Source organism: Castor canadensis, chromosome 16 (genome assembly GCF_047511655.1).
Source record: "Castor canadensis chromosome 16, mCasCan1.hap1v2, whole genome shotgun sequence".
In the NCBI taxonomy this organism is placed as follows: domain Eukaryota; kingdom Metazoa; phylum Chordata; class Mammalia; order Rodentia; family Castoridae; genus Castor; species Castor canadensis.
Genome location: NC_133401.1, coordinates 23141803 through 23165728, shown reverse-complemented (window position 1 = coordinate 23165728; position 23926 = coordinate 23141803). Strand labels below are relative to the sequence as shown.

General features: G+C 46.5%; 1 non-coding gene and 2 pseudogenes across 1 annotated transcript; 2 read left to right on the top strand and 1 right to left on the bottom strand.

Moving 5' to 3' along the window:
- Positions 1-1396: 1396 nt before the first annotated feature.
- Positions 1397-1469, bottom strand: Trnaa-ugc (transfer RNA alanine (anticodon UGC)). The gene has a single exon. It is a non-coding gene; the product is annotated as a tRNA-Ala (tRNA).
- A 3907-nt stretch (positions 1470-5376) lies between these two features.
- Positions 5377-14620, top strand: LOC109689964 (sialic acid-binding Ig-like lectin 7; annotated as a pseudogene).
- Positions 14621-16443: 1823 nt separating this feature from the next.
- LOC109689962 (myeloid cell surface antigen CD33-like) lies at positions 16444-23661 on the top strand (annotated as a pseudogene).
- The last annotated feature ends 265 nt before the right edge of the window (positions 23662-23926 follow it).

The following is a 23926-nucleotide window of genomic DNA, read 5'->3' as shown; positions in this document are numbered from 1 at the left end:
TTTATTACACTCTCTGCCCCTTTCAGCTTACCTCGGTATATATTGAAACTATCCTAAAATAGGGCACAACATTCTCTTCTGTCTTCAGAAATTCAACATATTTTTAATATGCATGGTGTTCTTGGGTTTAACATAGATGTGATGAATGGAACACGGCCAGGTGTAGACACCTAGGTTGCCTCCTCCTCCCAGTTTCTACAACTAATTCTGCAATACATTATGTTGTAAATGTGGAGTGGGAGCCAATAGAAAACTTTCTCAAAGGTGAATACTTGGTGAACTCAACCATTTTGTTCTTATGATGGGTTGCACCAATCTACACTCCCCTGTTCAAATGCACAAGAATTTGTATTTTGCATTTTGTCTTTTCTCCTTAATTGTGGTGCCTCTAGCTTGGTGCTCTGTATGTTTCTCTGGTCCTTTTGTCCAGGTCCTTAAAGGCCCATCCATCCTGAACGCTCAGTCTTCATGTTTGTATTGTGCCTCCAGTTCCTGGACTTAAACAGTTTCCTGCTGCCTTATTTAGCTATGTGGAGGATGGTTCCCATTAGATGACTTCTTTCCTTAATTTTGGGAGTTCAGAAATTGGAATATCCTCATCTAAATGAGAAATTCTCCATCTGACAAATTTTATCAGTTTTTTCTGCCCTTCTGGACTCTTCTATCTCTGTCCTCTAACTGATTACTTTGGAGTTCCTACCCACTTTTCTTTTTGAATACACAGTTTGTATGGCTCTTTTCTTAATCCCTGTGGTATCAATACAAACCACAGCTTCTTATTTTCTTATTTAGACTATTGCTAAAGAGATTTCTGGATTCCACTTGTTTGTGAGTTCAGTCAAGATGCCACTGACAGATATTATTACACCAAACATTGCTATCTTGCTGATTTCTTTCAATAGATTTTGCAGATATATAGTTATCCCTTATTATATAGAATTCATATAGAAGTTCTCACAGCCACATATTTCCCACTTAAAAATACACCTGAGCAGTTTTCATCACTCATGCTCTGATCACTGTCATGTTTTGTTAGTGTCTATGAGGTATGTGGTCCACTTTGCATACAGTCTGTTGAGAAGTGTGTGCTTTTCCCTCCTTAATTTCCATTACATTCTTGTTAAGTCTGGAACACCATTTACCATAAAAGATACTGAATTTCTGAAGATAGACGGAAGAGAATGTGTTGCCCTTCTTTCAAAGGATATTTTTAAAATCCATAGAGGTAAATTGAAAGGAACAGAGATTATAATCAGATGTAGAGAAGTATAGTATGAAATGTGGTTTGTATCTGCCTTTGTGCTTCATTGCTGTCTGTGTAATAGAGGACTGCTTGAAACACAGCTATCAACATGGGAATATAAAGAAGAAGTGCTTTTTCTTTTGCATTTTTTTCTGGTGGGGCTGGGGTTTGAACCCAGGACTTCATGCTTGCAAAGCAGATGCCCTACCACTTGAGCCACCCCTCCAGCCAATTTTGCTCTGGTTATTTTGAAGATGAGGTCTCTCAAACTATTTTCCTGGTCTGGACTAGAACCACAATCCTTCCAATCTCAGCCTCCCAAGTAGCTAGGATTACAGGGATGAACCACAGGCAACTGGGAAGTACTTTTGAGGTTCAGAGAAAAATTGCCTCACTCTACAGCTGGGGTGGTATTGGGAGTTAATTTTATAGCACAATGTGTGTTACTGCTTCATGAAGCAGTTCTGAAGTGGAATGAAGCTGCAGATGAAGCGAGCTTAGTAGAGGTGGAGGACACGGGTATATGCTTGGATTTGGGAGTAAATTGAACTTTTTTGCATCAATATTTTTAAGACGCATTGGAGAGTTATGGAAACACATTCCAGCATAGTTTTGATAGCTTACATTGGATATTTGGGGCAGTAATTTAAGTATGATCAGGTAAGAATTTATGACCTGTACAAAGTGAAAAAATAAAAATGCTCCAGACCTTTTCCTGTGAACACAGTGTACAATCAGCAGAACAAGTTGCCATTTAGGAGTGAAAAATGCAACAAAGTTACCCTGGTTAAAAACTACACCAATGACATGAATAGAAATTTCTCCAAAGAATAGCAGAGAGCAACAAGCTTAGAAAGAGATGCTTAACATCAATAATGATTAGGGAAACAAACCAAAACCACACTGAGGTACCCCTCACACCCATTAGAATGGCTAATCTGACATGATCAGGAGACAATAACAAGTATTGGTGAGGAGGAGGAGAAATTAGAATCCTTGTGCATTGCTGGTGGGAATGTAAAATGTTGCAGCTACTGTGAAAAACAGTGTGGTCGTGCCTCAAAAAGTAAACATAGAATGTCACATGATCCAGAAATTCCACTTTAGGGGAGACACCCAAAGGTATTGAAAGCAAAGAGTCAAGCAGGTATTTTCATACTCCTGTTCATAGTGGCATTAGTCCAGAGATGGACAAATTAAGAGACAAAATGTGGTCTCTACATGCAAGAGCATAATACGTAGCTCTGAAAAGGAAGAAAAAATCTGATATATGCTGCAACATGTATGAACCTTAAAGATATTGTGCTTAGTGAAATAAGTCATGCAAAAAAAAAATTGTGCGATTCTATTTCTATGAAGTGCCTCAGTTAACAAACTCACAAAAGCAGGAAGTAGAATGCTACTTGCCAGGGAGAAAGGAGGAAGGAAGTTGTTTGGTGTATATAACATTTAACTGCTCCAGATGTAAAATTTGAGCTAGGCGTGGTGGTACACGCCTGTAATCCCAGCACTCAGGAGGCTGAGGCAGGAGGAACATGAGTTCAAGGCCAGCCTGGGTTATATCTAAAAGAAAAAAGCACTGAATGAGAGGAATTGGCCATATTTGTGCTAGCCTTATTGAGGATTATAGAAATTATTTGCAGAAGAAACCTTGACCAATGCATTAGGTGAGGTCTTTTTACAGAAGATGTTACAACTTGAGTGTCCCTTGTATGAAATGTATGGGTCCAGAAGTTTTAACATTTTGGAAAATTTGCACAGTCTTTACCATTAGAGCATATCTATTCTAGAAATCCAAAATCTAAAATCTAAAGTTGTTCAGTAAAGGAGGTTTTAAAGCCTTTCGGAATTTGGACTTGCAGTAAGCGTGCTCAGCCTTTATTTGCATGAAGTTTGTGGGAAATCATTAATGACAAATCTCTTATTGCGAGATAGTGACATTTTAAATTGTAAACAAAATGAATGATAGGGCACTATGAATGATGTGTGTATATATTTATGTATGATATATGTATATACATGAACATATATGTATATAGTTATTTATATATGATCTGGTCATACATTTCTTATTTAAGGAAAGAGAGAGAGAGAGAGAAGAGAGACACAAATTGCCAGTAACAAGAATGAAATTGTTCTAAGAAGGAGGGGGAGAGGGAAGGGAGAATGATGGAGGGGTGAATCTAAGATACATTGTAAGCATATATGTCAGTATCACAATGTATCCCCTGTACAACTGTCATATGCTAATAAAATAATAATTTAAAAAGAATGAAGGGGAAGCCACTGTGACGCCTACAAATGTTAAAGATAATAAGGGGAAATTTATAAATAAGTCCATGTGAATTTGACAGATAAAATTAAAAATTTTAAAAGAATAAAAGAAGTCTTGCCAATCTACGAATTGCTAAGAGGAAGGATGAAAGATCAAAGTAAATGAATATGTAATGTATTCATGAGCATGATATATATATTCATAAATGGTATGTATATGTCATAAATGGTGTATATATGTGTTCATAAACATTATATATAATATATGAGAGATATATTTGAGAGAGAGAGAGTGAAGAACATGAATTGGAAGACTTAACATAGTTATGGTACCAATTTTTCACAAATTGATCTGCAAATTCAAATCAATCCTAAACAAATCCTCTCAATGACAGCGTTCATAGAAATTGATCAGATGACTCTAAAATTTATGGACAGAAAATTAGAAAGTCTTAAACAGTATTGAAAATTGATAATAAATCCATTACAGGCGAGCCCTGTCACACTCCCTTGGGATTCTCACTGCTTCCTCCATAGCCCTCACCTACACAGCTGTATTCTAAATTAAGTGGCAGGAGTTACTTACTAACAAATGCTGTTGGCTGCCAGCATGGATCCTTCCCAGGCTGGTCATCTTCTCTCTGTGTTTGCTGAGACCACAACACCCAGCAGAGGTGTGTGCATGAGAAAAGCCCTGGAGGCTTGAAGAGCTGGTCACGTCCTGCCACAGTGAGGGAACAGATGTCTGGAGTGAGTCATGGAGGCCAGAGGGCAGCGCAGCATAGGAGGTGCTTGCTCTCTCTCCTTTCATTCTCCACATAGTCTGTTCTACAGAAATCACAGTCATCCTCAGTGTGTGCTCACAAACCTCCACGGTGTCGTGTGTGGTATCTCATGTACTCTCACCACCTGTCACCCTGGAGTCCTGGTAACATCTTTTCTGCCAATTCCTTCCCAGAAACTCAAAGTCAGCCTGAGAAGGAGCAGGCTCCCCCACTTTCTGTCTGTGTGTTCCCCATCACAGTTTGTGACTGCTGACTTGTCCTGGTCCTTGCAAGACTGTAAGGACAGTGACCTCCTCCTATCTCTTCTTCCCAGAGGACAGTAGTACACATCTCCACACATTTGTAACAATGAATGATTGAATGAATGAATGAAATGGAAGAAACATCAATAAACTTAAGGATTCAGGAAGGTTAAAATTAAAGATGGCTGGAACTGGGCATGGTACACACATGTGTAATCCTAGCACTTGGCAGAGTGATGCAGAAGGATCATAAGTTCCAGGCCAGCTGGGGCTAAATATTAAAAAAAAATTAGTCATCCTACACCAAAAGTGAATATTCACAGAGTTCTAGTGCCTTTCACAGAAGCTCCTGATTCTGAAACTTTGTGTCTCCCCACTGGGTGGTGACTCCCAGAGGACAGTGTCCAGGTCTGCTGTGTTGACTCACTGTGCAGAGAGGCTGATGATGGAGGGAGGAGAGTGCTGCTTACCCACCTCCTAGTCTCCTGTCAATTCCAGGAATGTTGACAATCACAGGGGTGATTCAGGGATCCTTCAGAGGGGAACGATTTTCACAGTGTATAAAATAGCCAAGGAGAAGGACATCAACAGGGAGGGAGGAGATGGGTTCAGGCCCTGCCAGAGGGATTTGAGGAGAGTCTCTCTCCCACTGTGGCCTCAGGGTCCCCAGGAGTGGCCATGGGTGGTAGGCAACTGAGCTCCCAGGGCTGACAGGAAGAGTTCCTCCTCTGAGGGCACTGTCCTGACCTCCCCCTTTTCTTTGGGTCCTCCTCCAAGCCGAGCCTTGCAACTCTTAGTTCCTCAGAGAAGAGCCAGAAGAAGCAGATATTGAATGGAGTCCCTGCAGCTCAAGGCTAGGCTGCTGCCACCACTATTGCTGCTGCTCTGGAGGCGGGATGGGGTGGAGAGTGGGAGGGAGGCCAAGGGTGGCTTTACCCTGCAGGTGCAGCAGCTGGTGATTGTGCAGGAGGGTCTGTGTGTCCATGTGCCCTGTGACTTCTCCTATCCCTGGAAGGCTGGACTGACTCGGACCCAGTTTACGGCTACTGGTACCGGAAAAGGGCCACTGGAAGCCAGAACACTTTGGTGGCCACAGATGACCCATATCTACAAGTGCAGGAGGCAGCCAAGGGCTGATTCTATCTGCTTGGGGACCCCCAAGTCAACAGCTGCTCCCTGGACATCAGAGATGCCAGGAAGAAGGACCAGGGGGCATACTTGTTTCGGGTGGAGAGAGGAGATTTAAAATGGAGTTATGCTTTGAACCAGCTGTTTGTGCAGATGGCAGGTAAGTCACAGCTCCAGGTAGGCCACAGGGGAAGGTCACTGAGGCTGCAGGGCAGGGCTGGGATGGGGAAGGATTGGGGTTCTAACATGAGGGGCTCATGGGAGGAGCAGGATCAGTGTCTGCTCTTCTCTCAGGATCACACATTGGACCCTCCCTCCTGACTCTGTGTCCCCCTCTCCTCACCAGCCCTGACACAACCCCGCCACATCCACATCCCAGGGCCCCTGGAGCCTGGCCGTCCCAGCAACCTGACCTGCTCTGTGCCCTGGGCCTGTGAGCAGGGGACGCTGCTCATCTTCTCCTGGATGTCAGTTGCCCTCACCTCCCTGGGCCCCAAGACCACCCTCTCCTCAGTGCTCACCCTCATCCCCCAGGCTCAGGACCATGGCACCAACCTCACCTGCCAGGTGACCTTCCCTGGAGCTGGTGTGACTGTGGAGAGATCCGTCCAGCTCAATGTGTCCTGTGAGTGCTGGGTTGGGACACCTGGGTCTTTGATGTAGAGGGAACACTGAGGGCAGTGTGGTTAGGGGTCAGGGCCTGGAAACAGGTTGATGAGTCTTGGAACCTGGGAGGGGCAGGTCAGGAGGATGCAGCCTCCACACCCCCATTTGCATAGCTCCTGGGGACAGAGGGGTGATATCCACCCAGCCTGACGGCTGATGACCTGCCATGTTTTCCTGTCTCAGACTCTCCACAGAACCTGACCATGACCATCAGTTGAGGATCTGGCCCAGGTAGGTAGAAGCCTCCTGGGCTGAGGATCCAGGGCATCTTCAGCTCAGGAAAGGGAGGGCCTCTTCATCCTGGTCTCACCCTGCTGCCAGAGACAGCAGGGTGTCTCTGCTGTCTGCTTCTTGGGAAGCCAGTGTTTCCTCCCCATCCTCAGCATCCTCAGCCACTTAAGCCCCTGTCCCCACCCATCCCTCACATCCTCAGACTCCTACACAACCTCTAGGCCACCATGGGACATTGACACAACAAAACTGAACCCTCCGGGCCCTTCTCGTCCATTTGTGGATCTACCTCCAGCCTCCTCTCTTTCTCCCCCAATGGCTGTGATCTAATTGCTTGTGGAAGGAGACACGGTCACATGGACAAACACTCAGAACACATGCACAGCAGTCTTTTCCCAGAAGCTCAGTCCCCTTCCTAGAAGTGACTAGTGTCCTCATAGGCTGTGTTGAGCCTTCGTTTGTCCACCTGAGAATCCGGGAGATCACTGATGGCAGTAGATGGGTGGTCCTTGTTTTCATGATTGTGGTACCCACTGCATGGATGAACCCTGATTCTGTGGGCACCTACTACTAGTAGACAGTGATGGCCCTGATTTCCTTCTACCAGCAGAAATATACAATGCACAGTCTAGAACCTACTTCTTCACGTGTGTGTGTGTGTGTGTGTGTGTGTGTGTGTGATTAATTCCTAAGAAAGGAAAATATCTGATGATATATTCTCTATAATTTTGAGAGGAACAGCAGAATGCTCTCCATCAAACTTATGTTTCCAGCACTGAAAGATGATAGCATGTGTTTCCTGCAGCCTCACTGAACATGACTAGGGTAAAACACTTTCTTGATCATCTCCAATATCAGGTGACAATTGGGATGCCATGGCATCAGGACATGGGCCTCACTTACGCTAGGCAGATGCTCTATCTTTGGAGCAGTTCCTCCAGCCCTTTTGCTTTAGGTTATTTTTCAGATCGGGTCCCTCTTTTGACTTGGGGTCAGCTTCCTCCTACCTATAGACACCACATAGTTAGGATGACAGGCATTTATCTCCATGCCAGCCTTGACTGTTAAGATGGACACTCCCTATCTTTTTGCACAGGCTGGTCTCCAACTGCAATCCTCCTGGTCTCTCCCTCCTGAGTAGCTGAGACTCCAGGCATAAGCCACCATGCCCATCCCTGTTTCTCTTATCTGAACAATGGGCCTCTTTTTTGCCACAAACTAATTATGTTTCTTTTATTCCTGCCACTGCAGTTCTCTTCTTTTCTCACATTTCCAGAGCAATTTGGCTTTTTAATTTATTATTGAAAGCATTTTCCAAGCTAGAGAAATTAACATTTCATGCTGTGCTACTTGCCTTTTCTTGAAGTTCAGTGATTTTTATAATGTGCAGGAATCGATTTTGTAGTAGTCACACCAATCCATCTATTTTTGGTGTATGAGTTCCCCATCTGAGTTTATAAAAACAAACTCTTTCTGCTTGCCCTCCTATGATCTGTTTCAGAATTGCCCCCATACTTCCACCCTGTGCACACCCCTTCCATCCAACCCTGAAGGTCAGTTCCCCTTTCCTTGGATGAGCTTAAGTTTTTCTCAGATGTGCACTCTCTGTTCCCCTTCCTGGAAACCCTTCCCTACTTTCTTCGGCTCCACAGTGTGGACAGAGTCATTAGCATTGCATCCCAGGGATGCTTCTGTCCTGACTTGTCTCTGTCACATGTCACATAGCTTCATGAACACTTACTCCTAAGTCTCCAGCTGACCAGACTGAATTTCTGCCAGGGAGTCTCTTCAGAAACAGACTGATAAATCAGTACCTGGTTTCAGGTGAAAATGTGGATGAAGGATGAGAATCATGAGGGCGAATCTGGCTTCAGGGTTTTCAATGAGAACATCCAGGGATGAGGATTCCAGGGCTGCACTGACAACTTTGTGGGCATCCTGTCAAAGACTGTCCCTCTGTGCTTCCAGGGGCCTGAGTCCAGTAGGACAGAGCCCATCGGGAAGAAAGCTCAGTACAGAAGGCCTTGGGCTTGTACACACTCCCTGTCTCTAGGTCCATCACACAAATCTGGTGTCCTTCTGTCTATGACTTTGTGTTTGAATCCATCCACTACTCAGTCTCCTTCTGTATCCTTCCTTTTCCTCTTGAACTCTGTGCACTTTTTCTTTGACTCTCTATTTCTTCCTCTCCAGCATCTACAGCCCTAAGAAATGACCTGTCATTGACTTTCCTAGAGGGAGAGTCCCTGCATCTTGGGTGTGTTGCTGACAGCGACCCTCCTGCCCTGTTGAGATGGGCCTGGGAGAGCTTCACCCTGAACCCCACACAGCCCTCAAACCTGGAGGTGCTGGGGCCTCCTGAGTGTATTTCAGGGATGAAGGCACATTCACCTGCTGACCTCAAAACTCCCTGGGCTCCCAGCACATCTCCCTGAGCCTGGCCCTGGAGAGTAACTATCAAGGTCTGCTCAAGAGACCAGGAATGGTAGGACCTGCAGCTCAACTCTCTGAGTAAGGAGCTCTGTGGCTCAGCAGGATGAATAAGGTTTGTTCTATTCAGTCTTGAGTCAGCTCTGAAGCTCAGAAGCACCTGTGGCCCTGTCCCCTGTTTTCCATGGATGATGAGGAAGAGAAGCCTAGGCTGATGTGGTGCCATGTCCAGGGATGAGGAAAGTCTGGAGGAGCATATCCAAGGCCAACTGTGAGAGGAAGGATTCAGGCTGTGGTTCAGCAGTTGAATCCAGCTTTGTCCACTTCTCTCAGGGAAGTCAGGGCCCACAGCAGAGGTGGTGCTGGTGGCCATCGAGGAGGCAGCTGTCAAGATCCTGCTTCTTGGCCTCTGCCTCATCTTCCTCAGGTGAGCACTGGTCCTGAGATGAAGAAGAGGCACAAGGAGGTCAGAAGGCTGATGCTGAATCCCAGAGTCACAGTGCTTAGAAAACTGAAGGAGTTGAGAGGGGCAGGCAGGAAGCTGGTGGTGGTGAGAGCTCCACATGGACCAAGTGTTGTCTGTCCCCAGCTGTGGTCCAATGTGGGGAGGTAGGTGGTCCCGCTAAGGAGGTCCTGGGGTTGGACCATCTCTCTCTGCCTTGCTCATCCCTCTGGTCCATGAGCAGGAGGACATAGGGGAGATGGCCACTGTTCATTGCCCCTTGAGTACACACATACCTGGTCTCTTCACTCAGAGTGAGGTCCCCCAGGAAGAAGGTGACAAGGTCTGCAGCCATGGTGGAGAATGCAAACACTGTCACAGATTAGACTCTCAGGTGAGTGACACCATATCAAAGCATCCCACATGCCCCTGGACAACTTGGCAGGGTGACCCAGGTCAACATGGCCACAATTGGGCCACCCCCCACCTTTCCCTGCTGAGGTCACCACAGTGCTCACTGCTTAGTGGCCTCATCAGTGACAAGAATCGTGTGTGGTCCTTTATTTTGAGCTTTCTCCACATCCCTTACCCCATGAATCACTCATTGGTCCTCCTTCCCTCCTAACCCTGGCCCATCCTTGCTGCTTTCACCTTCTTGGTCCTGGTCCTCATATCTTTCTTAATCACTGAACTGACCACATCTCTTGCATCCATGTCTCTCCACACCTTCCTCCAGAATTGCTACCACAAGCCGTCCTCCATCATCCAGGTCCTGCACAGTCTGAGAGCCCTGTGTCTCACCATTGACAGAGATGTGGCAATGGCAATGCCACAGGCTGCATTCAGTCCTTGTGGAGTCTGTGCCAGTTGAACTTCCTTACAGAGCCTCCTCTCCCTGGTTCATAAGCCTCCCGCACCCACCTGCCAGCCCTGAAACTCTGCATGGGCAGTTCCTGCTTCTCAGAGCCATCCTCCTCACCTGACTGTCCAGGTCCGGACCACCCTGTCACTCGGGATGTGTGCCTGTGATGCCTATGGGACTGGGTACAGGATGACTTTCATCCACTCCTTATGGTAAACAATGACTAGACTTTCACTTTAACAGGATGCCTACAGCTTGGTTTTTCAAAACAGACTCGAGCATGTATTTTGGGGACACTTCTGATCCAAATAGAGCCAAGAGAAGTGGCTACTGGGTCCTTGTGGGGAAGGTGATGGTGGTGTGGGCCAGGGACATGCTCCAAGGTGAGAATGTGATTTTGATGTCTATGAAAGTCAGGCCCACCAGGGTCTAAGGGATGAGGTCAGTGAGGAAAAGGGAAGAGCAAGAAGAATGCCAGATCCTTCCCTGGGCAGCAGGAAGGATGGAGTCTTGCACCCTGGAAGAGAAGGTTTGAAGGAAGGGCATTAATCTGAGAACTGTCTTGACATCCACATGGGGACATCAGGCCCAAGCCAGACACAGGCCTGTGGGGCGGGGTGGGAGGTGTCCAGCTGCAGTGTGACTATCAATAACTGCATTAACGTGATGCCCATGGGGGACAAAAGAAAGAGATGATTACAGATGTAGAGGAGGAAACAAATGTGTCATTGTTTACCTCAATAACAGCTAGCTTTGTTTGTTTATTAATTCTAATAAGTTATTTGGCTTATCTTTGGATATTTGCAAGATATATTTCTGGCTTATTTATTCTGTGCCTGTCAATCATGAATGGATAAAGAAAATGTAGATAGACACAGGTACATCTACACAATGGATTATTACTCAGGCGTAAAGAAGAATGAAATTGCTTCATTTTCAGGAAAATAGATGGAACTGGAGACCATCATGTTAGGTGAAATAAGCCAGACTCAGAAAATACTGTGTTCTCTCAGATGTGGTATTTGGCAAGGGGAGAAAGTAAAAATAAAAGGAGACTTTGGGGAATGTACAAATGGATCAGGGGAGATGAGGAGTGAGTATGATCAAAGTACACTAGATGTGTACATGTAAATCCCATAATGAAACCCATTACTTGTATAACTAATGCACACTAATAACGATTCCTGTGTCTGGTGTGTTTGTTTCACGTTGTTTTGTGATGAGAGCATGTAAGGTTTACTCTCTTAGAAGTTTTGAAATACACGGTGTATTATCATTGCCTATGGTCACTGTGCTGGGCATTAGGTCTTCAGAACTTCCTCCTCCTGTGTAACTATTAATCTGGATACTTTGACTGACCTCTCACCTTCCACCCCAACCTCTGCCCTAGCAACCACCTTCTACTCTTCTTTATAAGTTTGAAAATTTCAGATTCCACTTAAAATGACTTAATGTGAAACTTGTTTTTTATGCATGGCTTATTTCACATATAATATTCATCTATGCGGTCACAAGTGGCAGAACTTTTTTCGTAAGAAACATAATATTCTACTCTGTGAGGGTGTGAGTATGTGAGAATGTGTGTCAATGTGGGTGCGTGTCTGTTCATCACAGTTTTTTCCCACCACCCACGGATGGACATTTAGGTTGAATCCATACATTGGCTGATATGAGCCACCCAGCAATACACATCGAAGGGCAGAACTGTCACTTCCTGTGGATGTCTCTCTATCCAGAAAGGCCATTGTTGGATCACAGGGTTGTTCTATTTTTATTATTTTTTTGAGTAATCATCCTGTCCTTCACAATGGCTGTACCAATTTGCAGTCCCATCAATCGTGCACAAGGCTTCCCTGCTCTCTACATCTTTGCCAGCACTTGTCCTTTTCCTTTGTGATAGCATCAGGCTAACCCGGGTGAGGTGAGGTCTCATTGCATTTGATTTGCATTTTGAGGTTTGATTTGCATTTTCCTGATCATTTGTGATCTTGGACATTTTCTTATATACCTGTTGTCCTTATGTCATCTTTTGAGAAATAGCTATTCAGATATTTGGCCATTTGAAATTTATTTTTAAAACAGAACCTCTGTTTTAATACAGTGTTTCATTTGTCAAGGTGATTTGGGTTTTTTCTATTTATTGGTTCTTTACATAGTTTAGATAATATTCCCTAATCCAATATATGGTTTGTAGATATTATCTGCTATCTATTGACTGCTCCCTCGCAGGCAAGGTTTGATTACTTCCTTTGCTGTGCAGAGTTTTATTTTATTTTATTGTTATTCTATTGGTTTTTACTGACCTCATACTCACAATCTCTCTGCCTCTGCTTCCTGAGTGCTGGGATCACAGGCATGTGCCACCACAACTGGTTTTATAACATTTCATTAGTAAATATCAGTTGTACAGCGGCTTTCATTGTCACATGTCCACGTATGTTTACAACGTACCTTGTTTCGATGCATCGCCTCCATCATTCTGTCTCATTGCATTCTCCCATACTTCAAATAATCGCATCAAATTTCCTTGTTCTGTTTTTATACAAGTATATACAGTACAGCACCCTTATTCCTCCTGCGCCCTCCCAAATGGCCCTGCCCCTCCACTCGCACTCGCCCCCAAGCAGGACCTGTTTCTCATTCCTGTGTTTCATTTGTCAATTGAATAGTCCTTGTTCAAAGGGGTTTCACCAGGGTATCTCCCCGACCGATGGATTTTACTGTAATCATATTAACCTCTCTATTACTCTCTCTTAACCTCCCCAGCTGCTGTTAACCAACAGCTTTCAACATGTTTTTTGATGCCATCTTGCTACACAGAAGAAATGTTTCAATATTATTCATTCTCTTTTTTGTCCTTTCTCTCCCTAGTCCCCTCAAGTGTTGACTTTTCCAGTGTTTTTTTTAGTGCAAACTATTAGTCTATTTTGACTGTTGTTGCCTCTGCTTCCTACAGTGCTTTTACAACTCCAGGTCAGACATGGGAGGCTTTTGCCCTTCTTGAGCTAAATGTTCTGTATTCTGTAAGTTCCTTGACAACACAGTTTTAGTGGAGTGGTGGGAAGTGTGTGAAGATAGGTCAGAAAAAAGTGGAAGTAGGAAGATGAGACAAAGTAATGCAAACAGCACTTAGAAATGTTGCAAAGAGAATCAGAATGGGCTTGGAGAAGGAGTCTTCCTCTTCCTCTGTAAGCAAGAGCCGCTCAGTAGATTTCTCCCCATCAGTCTTGATGGTCACTGACACTACACAGTTCACATCTGAAGCAGGGACATTTACTTTATTAGGGTCAGTAAGGCAGAAATCTGAAATCATTTTCTGAGGGACCAAATCCAGGTATCATGTGAACAAATGTTCAACATCACTGGTCACAGACACGCATATCAGACACAATATCCAAGTACCACGCTGTACATCATACACATGCAATAATTATCACAGGGGACAGGAAGTTGGCACATACCTCTAATACCTGCTACTTAGGAGGCTGAAGGAGGATCTCAAGTTGGAGGCAAATCTAGGGATATTAGTGAGACCCTGTTTCAAAATAAAAGAAAAGAGCAGGGCATGACAATGAATCTCAGGAGTAGAAAACGTGCCAAGCATACCCACAGCTCAATCCACAGAACCACAGCACACACACACACATACCATGCTCACACACACACACACACACACGAAGTACCACTTCACACCCATTACTATTATCACTGTTTAAAAGTTGGAAGTGACAAGTGCTGAAAATGATGTGGAGAAAAGAGGAACTCTTGTGCATTGCTGCTCAGAATGTGAGGAGTGCAATTGTTGCAGAAACAGGATGGCAGTTCCTCAAAGGACTAAAAATGCAATGAGCATATGATCCAGCAAGTCCACGTCTGATGATACACCCTGAACAACTGAACGCAGGGACTTGAGCAAGTTGTTATGCATCCATGGTGCTGTGGTTTACGATACAGCCCCCTTAGGCTCATGTGTTGAGGGCTTTGCCGCCAATGCAATGTTCAGAGGTGAGTTTTATGGAAGTCATGAGATAATGAGGGCTCTGACATAATCGATGCATTAATCCACTGATGGCTTCATAATTGATTGGACTATTGGAAGGAAGGTGCCAGAAACTGTGGAAGGTAGGACCTAAATGGAGGAAATGGTTTGCTACAGGTGTGAATTTGAAGGGAGCATCTTTTCCCTAACCTCTTCTGCTCTCTGTCTCTACCTCCTGGTTGATATAAGGTGGCCAACTTTTCTCCACTGTGTCTTTGACCATCATGTTTCTGCATTGCTTCAGGATCCAACAACGGAGCCTGCTGAATGTGCACTGAAACCTCTGACACCATGAGCCAAAATACATCCTACCTCCCTGACATTGTTATCTCAGGCATTTTGCACAGCAACAAAAAACTGCCTGACATGCATGGCCATAGCAGAATTATTCCTGATAGCTAAAGAGGATAAACCCAAGGGTCCATCCACACATGCACCTGTCACATACACGCCATGCAGTGTAATCCACCAGTGCAACAGCATGGATGAACATTGACTATCTTATGCTCAGTGAAAGAAGCCAGTCACATAAGGACAAATACTGTGTGATTACACACAATGAGGTCCCTGGCATAGGTGAGTCTTTCTAGAATGAAATAAGATAAATTGCTGCCAGGGGCAGAGGAGAAACAGAAGGTACTATGATGGGTTGAAAGTTGCATTTTGCAGAGATGAAAGCATTAAAGCATTTCTGGAGATTGATGGTGATGGTGGGACAAAAATGTGCTTTACTTCCTGCCACTTACGTGGACAGTTAGCATGATTAAGTTGGCATATGTTTAATTCATATTTTACAATGAACAACAAGGAGGTAAATATTTGTCCATCTTCAATGCTCAAAAAATTATTTATAATTATATGAAAACATGTTCACCCTCACATGCTGGTATGAAATAATGTTAAAACCCAAATGAGATACAAGTATAGAGTAAAAATGAAAATGTTTTAAAGAATCCATATGAGGATATGGAGCAAGTGAGCTCACATGCACTTTAATGTGGAAATAAAAAATGGTATGATAATGTGGGGAAGAGTTTGGAAATTTCATAAAAATTGAGACTTACACTGACCACCTGATCAAGCAAACTATACCTAAGGGCTGCCCAAGTGGAAAAACAGTCTCTGTCTACAAACACCTCCAAGTTATTATCAGAGCAACTGTGTTTCATAGACACCAAACATGAAAATAAACCAAGGGTCCCTGAGCTGCTGAAGGTGTGCAGCAGGTGTCCATAGAAGCTGTGCAGCAGAGTCAGTGATGAAAGCAACATCTTTACATACATGTGCCCCATCACATGGATGACCACCACAGGTACTCTTGCCCTATGCCACCAAGCTGAGAATGAAAACGTTGGTAAAAATCATGCTGAGTGAGGTAGAAGCCATCAGACCTAAAAGCAAAATTTAATTTTGCTTTCTTTCATTCATGGTATGTTGAAATCTAATATCATTCAAGACACAGCTAACTGTGAGAAGCAGATCTGCTATATGACATGAAGTGCTAATGTGTGTGATGAGGCCTTAAATTTTCTCCCATCTGCAAAACCAATGGCTGCACTAATGAAACAGCAGTTGCTTCTGCACTGGTTAAGAACACACAGTGTCACACGTGGACACTGCACGGTTGTTGCCCTAGAAATGACATTGACCCTGCAAGGCCGGGCACAAGATGCTATGTGCAAATGGCATGCTCATATTTCACAATACCCCCAGTATGCTGCCATGGCAAATTCTCCATGGTGAGTAGCTCTGAATTCCACCACATGTGTGTGTGGTGAGGCTGTGGGCCTCATGCATGGGGACAGCTGCTTGGGTTAGGGACTAGGACACAGATGTCAATTTCTATCTCCAGCCACATTGCACAGAGCTCACTGTCTATTTACTGAATGAATGAGTGACTGGGTGGTGGCTTCAGTTCACCTAGGTGACCCTTCTTATTCTCAGCCACACAGAACCTACAGAATCTGAGACATCTTTCACGACTGACCACCCTCAGAGACTATATAAAGTAGTAATACTCTGGGGACAGGGTGTGACAAGACCCTGGTGTTAACAAGTATAGAAAAGCCCCTCAGAGTGGGAGGACCCTACACTCTCACCCATGACCAAATTCAGGTATGGGTGCTTCAGGGGAACCCCAGAGACAGGAGTAGTACAGGGTCTTACTCTGCCCTTAACTGGAGAACCTTTGTCTCTGACCATGTGGTTTCCAACCGCTCTGTGCAGAACGGAAGACTCCAAATGCCTGTGGGTCTGAGGTTCCTCTTCTGCCAACCACAGAGGTCTTGTGTTCCTCCCATTCTTGTGTGGGTCCCTCAGCTGTCCCCTCTTCACCCCCTTCTCTTCTCTGCTGGCTTGTGGGAGCCTAGGACCCTCCACCTCCTATGAGATGCTGCTGCCCCTGAAGCTGCCCCTGCTGTGGGCAGGTGAGTGGGCACCAGGAGCCAACCTTGCTTTCACCACAGGGTGCAAAGAGGTTTCAAGATATCAGCTGCTCATGCAAGAGTCTGTAATGGTGCGGGAGGGGCTGTGTGTCCTCATACCCTGTAGTTTCTCAACCAAGAGTAACCCTGTATATGGCTACTGGTTCTGGAAAGGGGCCAATACAGGCAATGATCCTCCAGTGGCCACAAACAACCCAGATCAGCTAGAGAAGAGGGCTACGCAGGACTGGTTCCTCCTCCTTGGGAACTTCAGAAACAAAAACTGCTCCCTGAGCATCAGAGACACACAGAGGGGCGACAGTAGCTCTTACTTGTTTCATACAGAGAGAGGAAAGGTACAATGGAATTACTGTAGGAATCCTATCTTTGTGAATGTGACAGGTAAGTCACCACTCCAGGTCAGCTACAGGGGAAGGTGAGGGGTGAGAGGGCTGAGGTGGGACATCCTGGGAGAGGTTTGGGGTCAAGCACGAGGGCTTTGGGGAGGAGGTGGATCAGTGTGTGTGTGTCCTCCTCTCCTCACCAGCAGTTACACAAACCCCCCACATCCTCATCCTGGGAACCTTGGATCCTGGACATTCCAACAATGTCACCTGCTCTGTGCCATGGGCCTGTGAGTGGGGAACACCCCCCATCTTCTCCTGGATATCAGCTGCCCTCACCTCCCTGGGCCCCAGGACCACCCTCTCCTCAGTGCTCACTCTCATACCTTGGCCCCGGGCCATGGCACCAACCTCCCCTGCCACATGACCTTCCCTGCAGCTGGTGTGACTGTGGACAGAACAGTCCAGCTCAACCTGTCCTGTGAGTGTGCTGGGTCCCTGAGTATGTGAGGGAACAGCAAGGCCATGGCTGAATATTAGTTGGGTTTTGTCCTAGAGGCGTGGCTGAGTAGGGGACCTGGAAGGACAAGGTATGTCACTCTGTGAGTTGTGGTTCCAGGGAAAGTGGGAGAAAAGGTGCTCTTTCTCACCCTCATGCAAGTGAAGAGGAAATACACTCTCTCTTGCTGTACCCCACGCCCGAGGCGCTAGCCAGGCAGAGAGCAGCCCCATCTGTGGCGCTGTTCCTAGGAACGCTCTCTGCAGGTCTGGTCTGACCTTGGGTGTTCCAATTCCAATGTGGTGTGGCCACTGTTATCCTCAGCAGCACACAGCCTCCTCCCCATGCTTTCTGCTGTTCAGGTGTCAGGTGAGGATGTTTGGGCTTCAGTAGCAACTTCACCCTGCCCTCCCTAAAGAGGCTCTGTTTTCCTTCCAGTCACAGAACATCGTGCAGAGTTTTACAAAACAGCCTTTAGTGTTTAGGAAGGTTTAAGGTTCACAGCAAAATGGAGAGGCAAACAGAGAATCTCCTGTTCCTGCTGCCCTCTCACCTGTTCTCACCCCACACCACAACCAGCCAAGGTTACAATCCATGCCCTTCACACACACGTAACTGTCACCTGGAACCTCAAATGAGATCAGGTTCATCCTTGGTGTTGCACCTTCCTGGTTTTCTATTGGCAGTACTAGGGTTTGAACTCAGGGCTTCATGCTTGCAGGGCAGGTGCTCTACCACTCAAACCGGTTTGACAAATGTGTGACATGTTCCATCACAGTAATATCATACGGAATCGAGGAAATACCCGTGAAACCTCTTTGGGACATTTGGTTCTTACTGTCAGTCCCTGAGCACTCCCTTGGGGAGTACTCAAAATGATACCTGTTCCCTCCCTGAAAAATGAGCCCTATCAGTCCAGGATGTCCTCTCAGCAGCATTGACAAGTAAGGCCTGAAACTAGGTGTTGGGATCCCAGGAGGCACAGTCAGGCAGATGAGGAGGGTTGTCTGGGCTGTCACTAGGTCTGATGATTGTGTCCTTGCTCATTGCTTCCAGGCCCTTCTGTAAGCAGAGAGCACAAAACTGACCCTGATCATGAACTCCTTGGACACCAGGAGAGGAGACGCAGACTCCCTCCCTGGGAAAGGGGAAGAGGCATCTATGAAGGTCCCATAGGGAACCTTGTCACTGTCCCTGAGTCTAGTAAAATGCCCTGGGAACCCAGAGTTCATGGTTCTGCTGTGATCAGGTCAGGGGTCTGCTGAGAGACCCTGGGGAGAGAATAGCCTGGGTCCTACAATAGATGGAGTTTGCTGGGCAGGTTGTGGGAGTGGGATGAGAGGGACTGGTGGGTTTTCTCCTTTATCCTAAGGTTCTGGACAAGGCTTAGGTGCTAATGGGTGGGAAGAGTTACAGGCCAAACCCCATCTCAGAGGAGAGGGCCTGTAGGTGCTTAACAGGAGGGAACACAGGCCTGTTATCAAGGTTGGAGTTCATCTCCCCATCTCCTTTATCAACAGGGAATCGAGGAACCAGGGCTCCTTCAGGAGTGGTGCAGGGAGCAAACTGGGGAGGTGGAGTCACTGTCCTGCTTGCGCTTGGTCTCTGCCTCATCTTCTTCATGTGAGCCTCAGCTCTGGGTCAGGGAGGGCAGGGCTGGGAAGTAGGATATGGAGTTGGAGGGACCTGAAGGGTTGTGAGGATTTATGGTAGGGATGGGGAGGTAATGGTGCTGAGAATCCAAGCTGTGGTCACTGGCAAGCCTGGGTCTGATCCCAGCTGCTGACCCCAGATATCCAGGAAGTAGAGTGAGAAGGGCCCTTGTGAAAAGTATTCTCATGGAGGCTCTTAGGCCAGTGCTACCCATCCCTGGCAAATCACTTATTCCAGGCTCCTAACAGTCATCCACATTCTGACCAAATCAGGCTGAATGACCCTGTGTCCCCCATTAGAGTGAAGACCCAAAAGAAGAAAGAAGCCAGGACAGCAGGGGCCAGGAACACCATCTATCCTGACATCGGGCCAATCTCCCAGGTGAGTAACATGTTCATCCAGGGACCCTGTCTGCCTCAGAACATCTCCCTTGGGTGACTCATAAGTGTGCTCCACTGGGCGTGTCCACAACTGAGCTTATCACTTGTCCCCTTGGAGCTTATCACTTGCCATGTTTGTTTCAGTATTATTCAGGTATGGCAAGACCCACCAATCAGGAGACAATTGTCATTGAAACAACAGTTTGTGGCTTACAATTCCCAGGAGGACTGAGCACATAGCGGCAAGTCAGGGACAACATGGGCACACAACAGGCCTGCTCAGGAAGCAGAGGGAGTGAGGGAAAGATGGGCAAAAGCTGGTGCTGTGGTTCTCATGAAAGGGCAGAGACTAGGGGAGCGGGCACCGCAAGTTCAGGACTGGCCACTCTGAATAATTTCCACTGGTTCTGGGGTGCAAGGCTGTCTTCAATTCCTGGTGGATGGCCCTGGGGTTATCAGGGTAGAAGGACAGTGGTGCAGAGTGAAGGAGCTCCATGACAGACATGGTTGTGCTGGGCTTCGGATCACTGAGTTTGCACATGAAAGTTGCACTTGTTGCATCTCACTTGCTGTCCCTAGAGACTGTCTCTCTCTAAGAGAGGCAGCTCTCTCCAGGGTCCTCTGGGCCTGGATGTCAGCACATCAGACACATATGGTGAGCACCCCCCAAACATGCTTCTTCTGCGGGGAGTCCATCTCACTGATAGCACTCTTGTCCTTATACCCAACCAGAGGCCTGCCCCTTCATGCACCCCTTCTTCCTCTGCAATGGACCCAAAGGTTGCCTGTGCTTCTTCCAAACACAACTTGACACAAGCACTCCCTGGATCTAGCTCCCTTGTTTCTCCTTATCCTGCGCAGAACCTGTTTTCTACCCCTTGTTCCCAGCATCCCCTATACAACAGGCCACTGTGCCATCCTCCCTAGCTTTGAAATGCACTGCTTTTCCTCACTACTGTAGATTAGCAGCTTGGTCTGCACTGGGGGCCGGTATAGCTGGGTCACCATCAGGGCTGAGTTCCATCCACACTTCACTTCTCACTTCCCTAAGCCAAGTAGCTTTCTGCCTCTCAGGAACAGGGCTAGGCTGCCCCTCCTCTGCACACGCCCATATCACCTGCCCAACTCCTGCTCATCTTTTCAGTTCTGTTTTTCATTTCTTTACTTAACTGTGACTCAAGTGAACCCCACCTAAAAGATTCTGAGCACAGGGTCAGCAATCCTGGTCTGTCCCTCTGGTCCTTCCGCAAGTATCTGTTAACTTCCACCAACCATTTAGTCTAAGTGTTTTACAAATGCACATTTTACCTAATTCTTATGCACTGTTAGCAGAGGAATGACATGAACTGTGACTTATTTTAATGTGTTGCTCTGGCTGTGGTGTTGAGAAATCCTGCACAGGGTAGGGTAGAAGACAACAGATGAGACAGGAAGAGACAGGAATAACTTGAGCAAGGGAGGAGGCAGTCAGGTATGGTTGTGATACCTGTATGCCCAGCATGCAGGAGGCCCTGACTCAAACAATAACAGCAATGAAACGGTGGTGGGAAGATGAGGCAACCCATTGCACTAATGATGAATCCAAGCTGTGATCCAGACTCTGGATACATCTTAAGGCTGAGGCAACGGGCTTTAGTAATGGAGTGATTGACCGCATGTGTGGCGTGAGCCAAGACGATTCATTGTGTCACCTTGCACCTGTCATAGACATCAGAGATGGCTCCACAGACGTCTGTGGATGTCACTGATGTCCCTAGAGGTCACAGGTGACACCACAGTGTTTGCCCTGAGAAAATTAATGAGTTGAATTGTCAAAGGTTGAAATCACCAAGCCTGCAGGAGGAGTCAGTTTCCAATAGGGATCAAACATTAGTTTGGTGAATACAAGTTTGAGGAGTCTCTGAGATGTCCTAGTGAGGAGGATACAGATGGTCAGACTGGAGTCAGGACTGGGGTCCAGGTGGCCCCTGTTTGGAGGACTCCACATCAAGGTCTGATAGTGGCAAAATCACAGAGAAAAGCAGGGTCCCCAGACAGCGCCCTGGGTCCCTCTGGCTCTTACCTTAGGAGGTGGAAGAAAGCAAGAAGATTGGGAAGGAGCAGTGCCGAAGAAGGTAAATGACCAGGAGAATGCAGATGCCAGCTGGTGGCCAATGGGAGATGCAGCCCAAGAAGGGGGACTGTTTGCTTCCAATGCTGACAGGCCCACTAAGACAAGGCCTGGGATTGTCCTCTGAAGCCCCACTGCTGACCTTGACAAAAGCAGATGTGGTAACTACAGGAGGAAGAAACCTCTCTGGATTGGTGAGAATTAGAGCAGTGGACACCATTAATGCCAAGGGTGCTTTTGAGGCGAGGGAGTGGACACCATTAATGCCAAGGGTGCTTTTGAGAATTGCTGCAGTAAATCCAGAGTCAGGAAATGGGTCCCCAGAAGCAAATGGCTGTGCACTATAAACCTCTGCCATTCCCGGCAGCATACAGGCTGGGTCTCCACACAAACCTGTCGGTGTCAGGCACCCCACTCCTATGGTGACTGCCCACTGTGGCCTCCTCCACCATATGGGAACTCCACAAGGACAAAGTCAGGTCTGCTTAAACAAGGGTTTTTCTACCTGTCTCTTGCTCACCTGCACGGTATACAGGAGGCAATTGCACATTTATTCAGCAGACTGTTTGTCTCCTCCTTCACATTTCTGTGCTCCCTCCTGCGTAGCCACTACTGAGCACACAGGAGGCCTCAGAGAGATCTGGGTTGAGTCCATGATCAATATGTGTGACCTTGTGAAGTCATACCTTCTCTGAGGCTTACTTCCCTGTCTGAAAAAAGGTAAAATGATAGCATTTTCCTTATAGGTCTTGGGAATGTTCAGTAGGATTGGCAACACAAATAAGTACATATTTATTGCATAATTGAATGAGTGATGGCCTAGGAAAGAGTTGATGGCAGAATGAAATTCACCTCACAACCCCCTCTGCCTTCATTCACTCTGTCTCCTTCCCCACTCCTTGCTGTGACCCCCCACCTTTCCTCTCCACACAGGGTCCCCAGCAGGAGCTCAAGTCACACAGCCCCACTGAACCCTCACGCTCTCCAGGGACAGAACCGACCTTAGGAATGGATCAGGATCTGCATTATGCCTGTCTCAGCTTTCATGGGAAGACACCCCAGGAGGACACCTCCAGCCAATACTCAGAGATCCAGACCCATTGAGGAGCCACAGACACATGGGTGTTGGTCAGAGACTCATGTCCTCTACCAGCCCCAAAGGCTGACACTCAGAGACTTAGCATCCCCAAGGGAATGGGTTATGAACTACTGCGTGTGAGTTTCCTGCTGTGTTGAGATTTTTCTCAGATTTTGCAAGCAGAGACCTGGGAGCAAATCTGTGTTCTCATTTATAAGATCATGACATCAGGACAGTCACGTTCTCCTCCCTGTCTGGGGTTTCTGCTCTGTGAAATGGAGGTAAAAATCCTAGTTGTCAGGTGCTCTAAGGATTAAATACAGGTTCAGATAGAAAGACATCCAGCAGCAGTCCAGGTTTGTGGGGAGAATTTGGGTCACACAGTGTCCCTTAAACCTCTGCTCCAGGGTTCAGTGTGTCAGTCCCAGAAACTGTGTCAGCAGTCTTCCTGCCTCATTCCCTGCTTGAAATCCTGCAATGGCTCCCTCCCTTGATTGAATTCTCCTTCAGCATTCTCCCACTCCCACTCCTGAATCCTCCCTTCTTTCCATCCCTTCTCCTACTCAGACTTGTAGCTTATATATGTCCTGGTACAGGCAAAATTAACACTGGCAATTAGAGAAGCTTCTAAATTGAGAGCTAACAGCAGTGATAATACTTTCCCCATTCTCCAACTCCAAAATTATTTATAGCATTTTCAACAGGACCTAGGACAAAGATCAGCAAACTTTTTTTGTTCAGGATCTGATGGTAGATATTATAGGCTTTGAAATCCATAAGACATCTACTGTGACTACTCTACACCACCCTTGAAACACAAAACCAGTCATAGACCTTCTGCAAACAGGTGACCTGGGTTCCAGCAGAACTTCACTTACAAACACAGGTGTCCCATGGGCTGCAGTTGGCCGAGCACTGCTCCAGGTTGTCCTCTTCTCCTCATGGCCAAGTCCTCACCTGCCCATCCCTGATCCATCTCTACACATCCAACCAGGTGCATCTCTCCCTGTTGGATGCAGCCATGGCCTTCCTGCAGGAAGGGCCTTGTCATCCTTGGGTGAGGTCTTCTTACCCTTCAAAATGAGCTCAAAATGACA